Source organism: Lotus japonicus, chromosome 6, assembly GCF_012489685.1.
Source record: "Lotus japonicus ecotype B-129 chromosome 6, LjGifu_v1.2".
Taxonomy (NCBI): Eukaryota; Viridiplantae; Streptophyta; class Magnoliopsida; order Fabales; family Fabaceae; genus Lotus; species Lotus japonicus.
In genome coordinates, this window is record NC_080046.1 from 8,944,627 (window position 1) to 8,958,498 (window position 13,872).

A 13,872-nucleotide genomic window follows, 5' to 3' on the forward strand; every position below is an offset into this window, starting at 1 on the left:
AGTTCCACGTGAAAAGCTTGGAAATCTCAGGATTCCACGTGAAATTCCAAGGTTTCACGTGGAAAGCTAGGAAATCTCAGGATTCCACGTGAAATTCCAAGGTTTCACGTGGAAAACTCAAGTTTCCACGTGAAATAGCCCAGGTTTCACGTGGAAAGGAAGGAAGTCTCAACATTCCACGTGAAATTGGCCAAGTTCCACGTGAAAAGCTTGGAAAACTCAGGATTCCACGTGAAATTCCAAGGTTTCACGTGGAAAGCTAGGAAATCTCAGGATTCCACGTGAAATTCCAAGGTTTCACGTGGAAAACTCAAGTTTCCACGTGAAATAGCCCAGGTTTCACGTGGAAAGGAAGGAAATCTCAACATTCCACGTGAAATTGGCCAAGTTCCACGTGAAAAGCTTGGAAATCTCAGGATTCCACGTGAAAAGCTTGGAAATACCATGATTCCACGTGAAACCATGCGAAACATTGAGAATTCATGCACCAAGAATGAATCTCCCTCGTGAAACCTAGGCTAATATGCATGGAAAACAAATTTCCAGGGGCAAAGCTCAAGTCTCAATGAAAAGTTGGTTTGTCAATGCCATGCCATGGTGCCCAACATGTTACCGGATTCGGTAAAAACGTGGCAAAACAAAATCCCCGTGTGCATATTCAATGAAATTTGGTGGAAATGTTGGAAATATGCTCCTTGAGGTACACTAAAAATTCCAGAACAAAATTCGACCTCTAGGTACCGTTTTCTATTTTTACCGATTTCCCCCGTTTCGGTCGGAAAATCATATAAACAAATCCCCGTGTGCATATGTAATGAAACTTTGTGGGAATGTTAGAGATATGATCCTTGATGTACAGAAAAAAATCCAGACCAAAATTCAACCTCAAGGTACCTTTTCCTATTTTTACCGATTTTCTCGGTTTCGTCCCAAGAAAAAATTCATATTAAATTCATCCCTTGCTGGAAGTTGATGAAACTTTGGGAACCATCTTGTTTCATTTTTATAAGCATGCCTGCAAAAAATCACGTCCAAATTCGACCTCTAGGTGCCCAAACTAAATTTATGTCTCCTCAAAAAAAGGGTATCATCTTGTACAAGTGTGGAATTGTTGCGTTTTCCTATAGTAGGGGGGAGCATCCAGGTGAAAAATCAGCCCAACGTGAAATTTTCAGAAATGCTATGGAATGCCCCCCTGAGCGTCCCGGGCTAGCTTTTCACCTCATTCCATGGCAAATGAGTGATTAAACGGATCAAATCACTCAAAATTCATGTCCCGATCAAAAATTGCGTCCCGACCGAGATTTTTCAAAATGGGTAAACGACAACCCAGTCACAATTTGTGACTTATCACACCCAGTTGTGGCACACAAACATTGCGTTCTTAAGGTTTGGTGAAGCTTTTGCTTGACTCCGGCATGTTCGAGCTCAAATTCGTGAGCTTCAACCCGTCGGTCGGGCATTCGTCGATCCTCATTTTCGGAGCTTGATTTTTGTGTTGTCCCAACTGTTTGGAATGTGATGTGGCTGATTGATTTCACTCTTGACGTGCCGAATGCCGACCACAATCTCATTGGCGTGGGGATTCCGGTGACGGCGCTAGCGTCAGGGGTCAATTCGTGATGCCGCAGCACGAACCGAAATTCGTGTTGCATGTCCCGGCGGGTCGTGTGATCTAGTTTGGACGCGATTTTTGATCTAAACGTGAGTTTTTGCCATATGGAAAATGATTGTGAAAATGTTTCTAAAAAATGATCCGACTTTTTCGAAGAAAACCTTTTCAAAGAAAATGATTGTGAAAGCGATTTCTCTTGAAATAAAATCTCTTTTGAAGAAAATGTTGATTGTGAAAGCGATTTTTCTTGTCCCTCAAATAACGAGTCCCGATCGGTACATGCGGTGGGTACATTTCCAGGTTTCATCATACCTAGCGATGTAGACATGGCGCTGCTCGATGCTTCCATTTGCTCGCTTGCCTTGGCATTGCGGGGTGTGGAACGTTTAGTGGTGTTGGGTCTACTGTACGTGAGGGTGTATGAGTTGTGTTTGGGTTGTTTTTGCTGGCTGGCTCCATGCTTTTGCATCGAACGGTTGGCATGCAATCCTGTTTCAAGTGAACGTCCCTTTTAGTTGCGTGACTGCGGTTCCTGTGTTGACTACCTCTTGAATGGTATTCGTGTGGCTTGTCGGATTTCGTCCATCCAGACCTCCTCGAGGGAGGGGGTTCTGGGGGATCTCGAAGTGATGCATGTGTTCCACGTTTGCGATTCATTCTTGAAGCAATTGTGGCGCACATGTTTTTGTTGCTCTCTCGGATGCGGTGCATGAGATGAAACATGGGAAATTCTTCCATGCAGTCCCTTTAATCTTGGTTGCCTTGAATGACACTTGCCTCCGTGACTTGCTTGCTCTCCATTCGTGGTTGCATGCAAGCGCCGATGAGCAAAGTTGTTAATGGATGCTACCTGGTTGATCCTGCCAGTAGTCATATGCTTGTCTCAAAGATTAAGCCATGCATGTGTAAGTATGAACTAATTCAGACTGTGAAACTGCGAATGGCTCATTAAATCAGTTATAGTTTGTTTGATGGTATCTACTACTCGGATAACCGTAGTAATTCTAGAGCTAATACGTGCAACAAACCCCGACTTCTGGAAGGGACGCATTTATTAGATAAAAGGTCGACGCAGGCTTTGCCTGTTGCTTTGATGATTCATGATAACTCGTCGGATCGCACGGCCTTTGTGCCGGCGACGCATCATTCAAATTTCTGCCCTATCAACTTTCGATGGTAGGATAGTGGCCTACCATGGTAGTGACGGGTGACGGAGAATTAGGGTTCGATTCCGGAGAGGGAGCCTGGGAAACGGCTACCACATCCAAGGAAGGCAGCAGGCGCGCAAATTGGCCAACATCCCTCCGATTTGCTGCCTTGGACTGATTGGGAAGGTTGCAGATGGAGGTTTCAAATTATTTTCTTCCTTTGCTTGCATAATATGTTATGGTTTTTTCAATTTTATTTTACTTTACCTTTAACTTTCATTCACTCATGTTTGACTTCAAGGTCAATTTCGTTCATCACTTGCCATGCTAATTTCAAATTCTTTTCTTCAGGTTTTTTTTATAGATATTCCACCAAAAGAGATTCTTTGGAAGCCATGGATGGTGAGTCCATTTTATATTATATATGAAATTTTGCAATATTTTGATTTTTTTTATGTTTTCTGATTCTCCTTTGTATGTGATTCTATTTTATTCGTTTTTCTTAATTTGCATCTAAAATTTGTGTCCTATGTTATAGGAGGTGAAACATTGATCTGTGAATGTTTTGATTAACCTAATCATTGTCAGTGAAGTGGATTGAGGGAGTGAAAGAATTGAGGGGAGAGAAAGGAGAAGTTGTAGATTTTTTTCCTTGCAACTTTTTTAATTGGTAATTTTTTCTTTTTGCCTGCTTCTTGCACCGAGGAAATTAATTATTATTGTTGGTGCTTGTCGTTACAACTACAGAACTACATATCATGGATGAGATTTTACTGCTTATCTTTGTTCGCTCAAACTATACTATTGAGGTTAGACTTTTAAAACTGGTGTTATCCTTTCTAATATGCTAAACGCCTAAACCAATGTTCTAACAATAAATTGATTTCCTTGGCTTCCCTGGAAACATTTGACATGAATTTAGCCGTAGGTACAGAACGACAATGAGGTGCATACCTCTTTCTGACTACACTCTCTGTTTCTCAGCTAGCTGAAGATGAAACATGATTGATGACTCAAAATCTTATCTTGCTCTCATTTCAAGTAAGCCACGAAACATGTGAGACCAGTACTCATGAAGGTTTTTCTCAGTCCATTATATGTATATATTCACCAGATAAGAGATAGAGATGTGTGTTTGGTGTTGCACTACTGTGATGCATATGCATATATTCACCAGATAAGAGATAGAGATGTGTGTTTGGTGTTGCACTACTGTGATGCATATGTATATATTCACCAGATAAGAGATAGAGATGTGTGTTTGGTGTTGCACTACTGTGATGCATATATAGTTTTACTGACTTAGTTCATCAATTATACATCTATCTATCATCATTACATATATTAAAAGTCACTTTTCGAAGGCAATATTAGATTTTATAATTAATCATTGTTCTACTATGGTTCAGTTAATCAAACTTTAGTGTGATTGGAAGTCTTGCTTGCATGTGTGTAATTATCACATTACGATTTAGTATCAACATATGTTTTTGATTTGGTTATTGTACTTTCAACAACAGTGCTACATAAAGCAAAGAGTTGTTTTAGCCGTTCAACAAATATAATGGGTCTAAAATTTCTAGAGGGATTTTCTTCCATTCATCTTCTTTAGTAGCATGTGATTAGTTTCCCCTTACAAATAGATCTGATTGGTTTTGGAAACCACTAGAAGGCCATAGCCAAAAAGTGGCTTCCATTCATTCTTTGGCTTTCATATCTGTCTGCAAATTTGATTGCTATCTTTGCACTATCTTAGCTAGATTGATGTTGCACATATTGCTATTATGTTTGGTGGTCTTTAGTCTATCCTACTCTAACATGTCTATCAATCTCACTTCATGAGTTCTTGATTTTCTGTTACTTAGAATGCAGATACGGCTGGAAGCTGCTGATTTGGAAGCAAGTTTCATTTGAATCAGCATGAGTTCATATTAATTCATGCTAAAGTTGGACAACAATCAAGAATAGCACCTAGGATTGCTGCTGATTTGGAAGCAAGTTTCATTTGATTTTTTAATTAGAAATAAATATTTTAATGATTTAAATTCAAAATGTGATACCTTCTTACTTTATGAAGTGCTTTTTTATGCCAGAGAACAGACTCTGGTTGCAGTGAAAACAAAATTTGCATATGGTGTTAGGTACTGTGTGTAATTTGTGAGTGTGTTTGTGGATAATTTATAAGAAAAATGGTGGTGATAGTGAGGTAGAGAAATCTGAGAGAGATTTTGATGTAAATGGAGATTTTTCTTTCTTATGAGATTGGACTTTTAACCCTTATCCACACCATTCGAAATTTCCATTACTATTATTTTCGACACTTATGTCACTGACAAATAATAATTAGGTTTTAATGTAATGTATATTCTTTGTAATGGAGAATTAAGTAGTTGTTTTTAAGAATCTTTTATATATAATTCAGATGCAAACAGTATGCACTCAGCTATCACTTGAGCACTAGAGCAAGTAAAGGGAGCATACTACGACTGCTTTACTATTCTGAATTTTTTTATCGCAGAAACGCTCCGGTAAGTACAACAAGCTCAAAAGCAGAATAGCATGATGAAACTACTAGATATTATTAATGAACCAAACCTTTCAGTTCCAAACTGTCAAGACCTTCGCTAGAAATTTGTTCTAAAGTACGCCCATTAGTACTACTATAAGAGCAAAGCAACATGCTTCTTATATTGGGAGATAGACAAAAGCAGAGGTTGCCTTAGTAAGCTTTCTCACCTGGATCAACAGAAAAAGCAACTGAAACTCGATCGATGAAAGGTGGAATGACAAGGTTTACTCTTAAAGTCTTCGGCAGGAGGAGGATACAAGAGATCGACCTTGAAGCAAGCAAGGTATGGTGGGTGTCATCATCTTCATCGATATTACCCACCAGATAGACTTGAGAAAAGACTTTCAGGCATCCTGAGAGTAAGGAGAAGCTGGATCTAAATGTATTAGAAAGAGCCTAAAAGCTTTTATATATAGGAAGAATATTTTACATGAAAATACTTCTACATAAAAATAAATGTTAATAAGATTTCATCGGAATTTTTTTTGTTACAAGAAAAACATAATATAATATAGTTTGATGTTAATTTTTTACTACATAATAATATAGTCCACTTTAATTTTTTTGTACAAATTATTATAGGAGTTAAATTCTCCTACGGGAAGAAATATATTTTAACAAGAAAGTACCTTCATTAAGTATTAATTAATGTATCAAATACAATAACAAATTTCGCGGTACATTCTTTTTTTTTCTAAGATTAAAATGTGTTCTGAATGCTTTATTGGTGATTCTTCATATCTATAATTTGTGTTATTGTCTTTAGGCTCATGAAGAATGTGAAACGACTTCATGTTGATATGGGTCAAACTTAGTTTATTTTATTGTGTAAAAAATGAACTCGCATAATCACGTACATAAAGAATCTTTTCTCTTTTTTTCATTGTAGATTAAATCAGTTATTGTTTATTAGCCATCATTAAACCACATCCCCTAATATGTTTTGCATAATTTGAAATTTGGTTAACCAATTTTTTTATTAGTTATTCAATTGTACGAAGTTCAATCTATGCAGCAAGGGTTTTAATTTAAGACTTTTTGTCCACTTTGCTCATCGTTTCATACTCTTCTATTTCATCAGTTGTTTATTATATTTTTAATGATCAAGGTATTAATTGACCTATCAAATATAATAGATGTATTCCCCGTGCAACGCGCGGGTAAAAAACACTAGTATATTAGAAAAGAAGAACTCATATCAAACTGATTTAGTGACGTGTCGTTCTCACGTTAATTCTTAGTGACGTGTCATTCTCACGTTAATTGTCATAAGAAAAATCTCACGTGTCATTCTCAGGTTAATTCTCATAAAAAAATACATTTTTAAATTTTATATTTGATTAGGATTTAGGTTGTTTATATATTGATTTTATCTTAATTTATATTTGATTTATTTTTAGAGTATTAATTAATTTTTATGGTATTTTTATTGAATTTTCGGATTTTAAATTAATTCAGGATTTTATGAGTTTTTATTGTCATTTCCTAGATTTTTGTAGTTTTTATCTATCTTTATTTATTACCTTTTTAAATTTTAGATTTGATTAGGATTTAGGTTGTTTATTTCTTGATTTTATCTTAATTTATCTTATTATTTATTTAATGTTAATTTCAGGAAATATTTTATTTTATTTTAGAGTTATTTTTAGAGTATAAATTAATTAGGATTTAGGTTGTTTATTTTTATATTAAATTAATTAACACTCTAAAAAAAATCCCACGTGTCATTATCAAGTTAATTCTCATAAAAAATAAATTTCACGTGTCATTCCATTTGATAGATTCTCTTTTGTTGTGTTATTTTATCTTGAAACCGAATTTTAAAAGATTTGCCCTAATTATCTAAGATTTACCTAGATTACTCCTTACTAATTTTATTTCCAAAACAAATCTTGAAACCGTTTTCATTATCTCTTTAAATTAGGAAAAGTCTCTAGCCTAATTTACTGCATATTTACAGGAATCCACTGATTTATCCTTTTATTCTTTCTCATGATCTACAATATAAAAATAAAATATGTAATACTGAGATTATAATTCATTAAAAATTTAAAATATTTTCCCTAATTATCTAAGATACTGCATCATTTTGTTGACACGTGTTCCCTGAGATTTGCCCTAATTATCTAAGATTTACCTAGATTAAATAAAAAACCAAAAAAATTCAATAAAAATTAATTAATAAAAACCATCAAAATCTAACAATTCGCAATAAAAACTCATAAAATTTTGAATTAAATAAAAATTCGAAAATTCAATAAAAATACCATATAATTTAATTAATACTCTAAAAATAAACTTTTTCTTTTCACTTAAAATTTATTTCCATAACAAATCTTGAAACCGATTTTTTAAAGGTAATTTTAAATCTGATAACTTTTTAATAAAATATTAAAATTTTAAAAGATTTGCCATAATTATCTAAGATTTACCTATATTAAATAAAAAACTAAAAATTCAAGGGGTGAAATTGAAAGTGTCTGTCATCAATTTGAACTACCGTAATGAAGGGAAGTTTCTACATGAGATAATGGATGCAAGTAGAGGAAGGCAAAGGATCACGCGTCCACCTAGCGCACTTTCTTCTACACAGAGAGAGATGGAAAAAGGGGCTTAGACATAGCAAATTTACATCCATGGGTGATTCTCAGAAGAGGCAAGGAACTGGATTTGATTTAGATGATACACTTATGTTTGGCTTCTTTACTTATCAAGTTTAAATTACTTCAGTGAATTTTTTATCATGCATTCTTATTTCTTTGGTCCTCTAATTAATTGGATTCATCTTACATCTTGAGACTGTGACCCATGAGAGTATGAGACTTTTATTACAGTTTGTGATTGGTTTGAAGCTGTATTGGTAACAACCCTTTTATTGCTTAATGCAGGGGAGCTGCTAATTAATTAATAATATTAAAAACATAAGCTTGAAGTCTAGCTATATGCAGGGGAGCTGCTAATAATAGCTTGCTACGGCATATGTGGAAATAATTGCACACATATCCAAGTTCAAGAAACTTTACAAGGTTATTTGCATAATGTCTTTTGTTAAATTATTAGGAGTTGTCAATGATTGTTTTCCCTTATGATGTTATTTGACAGGTTATAATGGGGTACAAGGTATGTCAAAAGTGGGTTCTTTTTTTTTCTTGAATTGATGATAACCACAAGCAAGAAGCTACTGCGGATGTTCTCCCCTGGTATAATACTCATTGGTCATCCAATATTTGATATTATCAACACCGCAAATCCAAAGGTAATTACAATTCTCCTCTAAAGTCATTAATAATTTATTTTCTTGCTTACCAAGCGCAGATAAGTGCACTTGCATGTCATGATCTGAACTTAAGGTTAGCATGTAATGAACTCATGATCTCTTTCATAGAAAGAGAGAGTATAGTGACAAATATAGTAGTTTTATGTTAACGTATACCACAAAGAAAGTGATGGAGGAAATGATATATAGAAAGCAGGACCCATTTGCCTCAGCTGTGGCCTCCGTGACATTTTATTCTCATCTGTGTTTTGCTTTAATTTTTTTTTTGAAAGTTGAAAGAAATTTATTATAAATAGCCCGAGGGAAACAACCCAGGCAAGATCAAAGTACAACCAAAAAAGGCACAAACAAAAGCAGCAGGGAAAACAGAGCTGTGCTAAAACCCACCACCAACCCATAGAGTGACTTAGGCGGAATCCTAGAGCCTCATTAAAACCTTACTTGGAAAAACCCAGTGGGATAAAAACCAAGCAAGGAAAAAGAGTACCACAATCCCTGGATAGTCATTCTGCACTAGTACAAATAAGTATTACAATCCTTGAAACAAAAGTATAACACTAGCTCTAAACCATGGACCTATACAACATAAATCCTTCTGTAAAAGTGCAATCAGCCCACGTAAAGACAGTAGCAGCAGCATCATCATCAGGCCTGGAAATTTTTGTGAATAAATAGCAGCAGCAATCCCATGCACCAGCAACAACAGGAATAGACAGCTACAGGAAATCAGTATTTTCGTAACAGCACAACAGCACCAGCAACAGCACCATAAAAAACAACATCAGCAGCAACCAGCAAAAGAAAACAACAGCAAGACAGCAACAACAGTGGAAACGCATCAGCAACATCAGCGACAACATCAAATACCATGACAGCAACAACAGTGAAAACGCTTCAGCAACAGCAGCGGCGACAACAAATGCCACGACAGCAAAATAGTGGAGTAAAAAGCAACATAAACCTAAAACAGCCACTCCAAGCACCCTCATCAGATACCAATCAGCGATCTAACCGACTCCACAGGCCATTCTGACAACTTGAAAGCCAGGTATATTCACCATTATTTAATGGTAAATCCAGCAAACTACCATCCTGCACAAACTGCTGAAAAATTAAATCGCTTGTATCCAAAGCACCTCCAGATGATCGTTCCAAGCCCAGTAAAACCGCATTAAAATTAGCACCAAAGAACATCAGGCCACCGTGTCTTAGAACCTGCGTTTTCAACGCAGCAAAACAAATTCAACGCTCCTGGGACGTGTGAGAACCATAGGCGTTTCCCACCAAACAGTGTTATCAACAGTAGGAATTTCACACTCAGTAAAATGAACCATGTGTCCAAAGTCACTGTCTGAACCTGTAAAGATTTTTCTCGCCACAAACACATCAATCCACCTGTTGAACCTGAACATGCCTCATTTGCAAACTCTGAGCCCAAGAATCCACTGTACGCTGGCGCTTCTCATTCAGTTTTGTTTCCTGTCAATTGAGATGTGGATGGTTTTGTCGAATTTGAGCCTCTAAGCCACGGAGCATCAGCGCCTCCGAGCCTCGAGGTTTCAAACCCAACTGCTTTCCAAGTAACCAAGTTCTCTGAGCCCGTGTCGTCACGCCGTCTTCTCCCTGTACAGGCTCTAAGTAATCAACAGGCAAAGGTTTTGGCTTATTCTTGCTTCCTTTTGGTCGACCACGTTGTGAACTTTTTTGTGAGGAGTTTGTATTTGGCGATTGCTTCAAAGCCTGCGATGCTGAAACAGGTGAGGCCTCACAACCAGGAGAGCTCGCGGGTATGGGACGGTTCTGATTTGGCGTCACAGGCAAGGTTTCTTCACGCATAGGAGACGAGATAAAGGCGAGCTTCCTGACTATCTGATATGGGGCGGTATGAAAATACTCGCTGCTGGAATCACCTTGTTTCAGCGTGATTGAACTTGAAACTGTCTTTAAGCCAAAAAACTGCTTCTGGTTATTCACTTGAGAAGGCAAACACGCCCTAATCCCTGTTATCTGGTTAGTAGCACGTGGGTCCCTGCAAACAGAATTAAAAGGCCACAAAATATTTTTATTTTGAAACAAATCTTGAGAATTAAAAGAAAAACCTGTAACCGAAAATCTTTTATCCCGATTTTGAATTTTTTTCTCTAAGATTTGTTTTTCTTCACATAATAAACCTGCAGCCATTACGTTATTTTTCCAGCCCTCAATTTCCTCCATAGAGTAACCCGCATCAATGATATCCCTTAACTGTTCCTTTTGTTCCTCCGCAGAATTGAATGCCGTCATTAACGCTTCTGAATTTGAAATTGGGCCAAGAAACTCCTCCTTCTCTGGCTGTAACGTCTTCACGGCCACCTTCTCCGTCGGTTTCTCGCCGCCTCTGCGCATGGCTGAAGTTATTTCTTCCTCACCGCAACACTGCAAGCCTTCCAAACATCCATCCCTAAAGATTTCATCCTCTTCATCAGGTTCACGAGATTTTCCATCATCCTCAAACCTGAAATCATCATCTCTGGCTTCGTCCTCCTTTACCCGTGTTCGAATCCCACGGAAGGCATGCTGTGCAGCTAGTTTGGCTGGCAGGTGCTGGGGGGGGATTGTTGGGTCCAGGTGGGCCAGCATCCTGCCTGCAGGTAGCATTCGAAACGGGGCGCTGTCTGCTACGCTATAAGAAATAACGTTGCGCCCTCACTAACACCAATTGGTTTTGGCGTAGTGGTAAGCGCGTGATCCTACAATTGCTCTCAATTTCGCATGAGTAATCCTATCCCCCAAACCATCAACAAAAATTGAGAAGGAACCCGATTGCTGATTTGAATACTGTTGCTTATTTCCTTCACTCTGGGATCGTCGGACATGATACCTTGATGGAGCAGAATTCGAAACCTCCCCTTGAAAGTGCACTGCTCTCGGGATCTGCCTGTGTTGCTGTGTACAACGCAGATCAGGCCAATGTTGGTCGCTCCTCCCTTGCTGTTCACGGCGCATTCCAGGTTGCTGTAGACGAGGTAGTGAGGTCCCTCCACCATGCCTTTGCCGCTGCCAGAAAAAATTATCTCCCCAATGACGTCGGTCACCACCATTTCCAGCGGCTTGCCATGGCCGGAACCACCGTGCCGGCGGTTGCCAACCAGACATGGCTAAGGAAAACCTATGTTTTGCTTTAATTTTAAATTGGCTCAAGATTATCGGGTCCATATATTTTCTTTGAATTAACCTGCCTCTATTCTATGAATTGACTCATGAATGTCATCTCTAATTGCATTATTTTTGTATGTTACGTTTGAAGTCCAATTGAAATTTTCATTGCTTTATTCCATCCGCAATCAAGGTATTATGTATCTTAGCCCTTAAAGATCATGATTTTGTATTTGAGTCTCTCAGAATCATGATGACAGCTTTATTATTTCTGCTTGATCCTGCAGTAATTATTAATTGACTGAATCTCCTCATGATCTGTTTGTTTTTTTGTTTGTTCCCCCAATTTGAGTTCTTCCTTGCTGTGTTTTGTTTTTCTTTTGCAACTGGATTTTAAGACTTTTGAGACCTTTTATGTCTTTGGCTTCTCTGCATTTTTAGGACTTTTGGGTTAAATAACATTTGTGATTTTTTCTCCTTGAGTTATAGGTTGAAGAAAGTATTCGTAAAGACGGGGTTAATCCCATGGCAGAACCACCTGAAGTATATGACCCTGAGAAAAATTCTCACGTAAGCAATTAAAGAATAATTTTTATTAGTTTATTTTTAACTTATGTAAATTCAATTTACTGATATGTTCTCATCATGATTACAGGTTTGCCCATATTGGGTTGGTCTTCTTGAAATCTCCAAATTAGAGTGAGAGAGCAAGAATAATTTCTTATTTAGAGGATTCTTTCTGGGTTTCTTTTTAGGTTTCTGTTGCTGTTGGCGACGTCATGGTCAATGGAGAGATTCACGGTGGAGAAGAACAACTTGACGGTGGAGTCGCCGAAGAACATCAAAAGCACATATGGTTGTGTCAACTCAAACTTCTGCTCATGCTTTCTAGATTTTACTTAGCATTTCAGACTCTTCTATTTCATATGTTGTTTAATATATTTTTAATAATCAAAGTATTGATTGACGTACCAAATATGATAGACATATTCCCCGTGCAACGCGTGGGTAAAAAACACTAGTATAAGTTCAAATTTGTAGAATAATTACAAAAATTTAAAATGATGTAACTGAAGCATTCATTTAATTAGTAAAACAATGTCATATATCTCTATTATTTTATAAATGAAATCAAGAATATTATGTATATGAGTAAAAATCCACACCTCTTCTTGATCAGCTGGCTTTGCATACACACACCATAACTTTCCTTCCTGCCATCATTCAATCCCAAATCAATAAAATATAGCATCGAAAACTTAGCATCACATTGCAATTATTTAAGAAACTATAATGCACTGTGATACACTCCCAAACAAACAAAATAGTGAAGAAGAAAACACGAGACAAATTACCCCTTACTTCTTGCCAAGGATAAATTCTAGAGTCCTTTTATAAGGTAATGGAATCCCAAAATCAAACATCATACCAAATTTATATTATACCCGGCCGCGCGATACCCACTCATATCTCCAATACAGATTTCAACTGAAATATAGCCAAGAGAAAAAGAGGGCACTGCCTTGAGAACACAAGGTGAAAATGAATGCACAAAATGGTTCAATTTATAGCGGAACATTGATTACCTAGGCCCAAAAGCAACGAAAATGAGAAAAAAAAAAGTTTGACATGAACAATGCAATAGAACTTTGCATTTTAAGTTAGTAGATAATAGAAACAAGAGTAAAACTAAGAGATTCAGCATAACACTTATTTGTATATTAATATTCCCCTTGTACTTTGAAAATTGTTTGATCCGACTTCAACATCATAATACCTTATGAAGGTACCCATGTTGGGATGTGCCTTGCAAGAGATCCGTCTCAAACTTTGTTGTGCTCTGCCCTTGCCCTTGCCCTGTCAGGATCCGCCTAACATTATTATCATGTTTCACCTTGCATGCACTAGTGAGGTCTGTCTGCGTTACATTCTTAGAAAAAGAGTTTGAGTTCTACATAATCCATAAATTGAGGGCAATAATAATAATAACAATAATAATAATAATAATAATAAATTATTATTATTAATATTATTATTATTATTAATATTATTATTATTATTGTTGTTGGGTTATCTAACTTATCTCACGAGATAATTTAACCAAGTCTATGTACGATGAAGTCAAATT